Source organism: Neoarius graeffei, chromosome 1 (genome assembly GCF_027579695.1).
Source record: "Neoarius graeffei isolate fNeoGra1 chromosome 1, fNeoGra1.pri, whole genome shotgun sequence".
Lineage (NCBI taxonomy): Eukaryota > Metazoa > Chordata > Actinopteri > Siluriformes > Ariidae > Neoarius > Neoarius graeffei.
The window spans coordinates 28,512,149-28,514,648 of record NC_083569.1 but is presented as its reverse complement, the minus strand read 5'-3'; the positions used below and the strand labels follow the sequence as shown (position 1 = coordinate 28,514,648).

General features: G+C 44.6%; 1 non-coding gene across 1 annotated transcript; it reads right to left on the bottom strand.

Annotated features, from left to right (window-relative positions):
• Positions 1–1,873: 1,873 nt before the first annotated feature.
• Positions 1,874–1,945, bottom strand: trnap-ugg (transfer RNA proline (anticodon UGG)). Its single transcript has one exon. It is a non-coding gene; the product is annotated as a tRNA-Pro (tRNA).
• Between the last annotated feature and the right edge of the window lie 555 nt (positions 1,946–2,500).

Sequence of the window (2,500 nt, the reverse complement as noted above, 5' to 3'; positions counted from 1 at the left end):
ACATTCCTCAATTCAGGTGCAGAAAAAGGAACCCAAACCAATTTTTCATTTATTTGCCAACTTTACAGTGTATTCGAGCACATCACACACGACGAGGAAGGGATTTTCTGACGTCACTTTCATTCGACTCGCACTTTAAGAAAGACGCACTCCAGCGACATCCCTGATAACACAGTCCAGATCGACCATTTAAGGTAAAGCCTGGGCACATCCAGGAGTTGAACCCGGGACCTCTCGCACCCTAAGCGAGAATCATACCCCTAGACCAACGAGCCAAACCGTCTAAAGCAAAGGATAAATTAGGAAAAAAAATCCGTCCGCTTCTTTCTCCGTGGCAAAAGGTTCGATGTCATCCTAATCCAAAGAGCCAACGATTGAGGACGAGTTTGAAGAGCTTTCGTGTCTTTTTCAAAAGACTCGGTATCAAGAACGCACGCCACTGCAGAGAATAGGATACAGTCCGTGTGGAAACAAAAGAACGGACTGGCGCAAACGATGTCACGCGTGCAGCGCCGCCGACCTGTAAATCGCAGCGAACTAATAATGGCGGCCGAGCTTTGAGTGATTTTTGGAACAGAATTCAGATGCAAAAAAGCAGTTTTCAAAATCATTTTTTGATTTATCCGGCAACCTTACAGCGTATTTGAGCACGTCACACCTTCTGATGTAACTTTCATGAGATGAGCACTTGAAGAGCAATTCAGCCAAGTGAAATCCCTGATACCCCGGTCCAGATCGACCATTGAAGGATTTAAGGTAAAACTTGGGCTTGTCCAGGAGTTGAACCCAGGACCTCTCACACCCAAAGCGAGAATCATACCCCTAGACCAACAAGCCAACCTACAGCTCAAAAGAAAAAAAAAAAAAAAAAAAAAAAAAAAAAAAAATCCACTTCCTTCCCAATGTGAGTTTCGAATGAAAGACTGGGGTGAATAATCACTCCGAGGTCTTTTACTGCTACACGTGAAGAAACAGAAAGGCCATCCAGAGTTACTGTGGAATCAGAAAACTTACTTCGAGCTGCATGTGGTCCCAGGACAAGTACTTCCGTTTTGCCAGAGTTAAGCAGAAGCAAATTAATAAGCGTCCAGTGTCTAATGTCCTTTACACATTCCTCAATTCAGGTGCAGAAAAAGGAACCCAAACCAATTTTTCATTTATTTGCCAACTTTACAGTGTATTCGAGCACATCACACACGACAAGGAAGGGATTTTCTGACGTCACTTTCATTCGACTCGCACTTTAAGAAAGACGCACTCCAGCGACATCCCTGATAACACAGTCCAGATCGACCATTTAAGGTAAAGCCTGGGCACATCCAGGAGTTGAACCCGGGACCTCTCGCACCCTAAGCGAGAATCATACCCCTAGACCAACGAGCCAAACCGTCTAAAGCAAAGGATAAATTAGGAAAAAAAATCCGTCCGCTTCTTTCTCCGCGGCAAAAGGTTCGATGTCATCCTAATCCAAAGAGCCAACGATTGAGGACGAGTTTGAAGAGCTTTCGTGTCTTTTTCAAAAGACTCGGTATCAAGAACGCACGCCACTGCAGAGAATAGGATACAGTCCGTGTGGAAACAAAAGAACGGACTGGCGCAAACGATGTCACGCGTGCAGCGCCGCCGACCTGTAAATCGCAGCGAACTAATAATGGCGGCCGAGCTTTGAGTGATTTTTGGAACAGAATTCAGATGCAAAAAAGCAGTTTTCAAAATCATTTTTTGATTTATCCGGCAACCTTACAGCGTATTTGAGCACGTCACACCTTCTGATGTAACTTTCATGAGATGAGCACTTGAAGAGCAATTCAGCCAAGTGAAATCCCTGATACCCCGGTCCAGATCGACCATTGAAGGATTTAAGGTAAAACTTGGGCTTGTCCGGGAGTTGAACCCGGGACCTCTCGCACCCAAAGCGAGAATCATACCCCTAGACCAACAAGCCAACCTACAGCTCAAAAAAAAAAAAAAAAAAAAAAAAAAAAAAAAAAAAATCCACTTCCTTCCCAATGTGAGTTTCGAATGAAAGACTGGGGTGAATAATCACTCCGAGGTCTTTTACTGCTACACGTGAAGAAACAGAAAGGCCATCCAGAGTTACTGTGGAATCAGAAAACTTACTTCGAGCTGCATGTGGTCCCAGGACAAGTACTTCCGTTTTGCCAGAGTTAAGCAGAAGCAAATTAATAAGCGTCCAGTGTCTAATGTCCTTTACACATTCCTCAATTCAGGTGCAGAAAAAGGAACCCAAACCAATTTTTCATTTATTTGCCAACTTTACAGTGTATTCGAGCACATCACACACGACAAGGAAGGGATTTTCTGACGTCACTTTCATTCGACTCGCACTTTAAGAAAGACGCACTCCAGCGACATCCCTGATAACACAGTCCAGATCGACCATTTAAGGTAAAGCCTGGGCACATCCAGGAGTTGAACCCGGGACCTCTCGCACCCTAAGCGAGAATCATACCCCTAGACCAACGAGCCAAACCGTCTA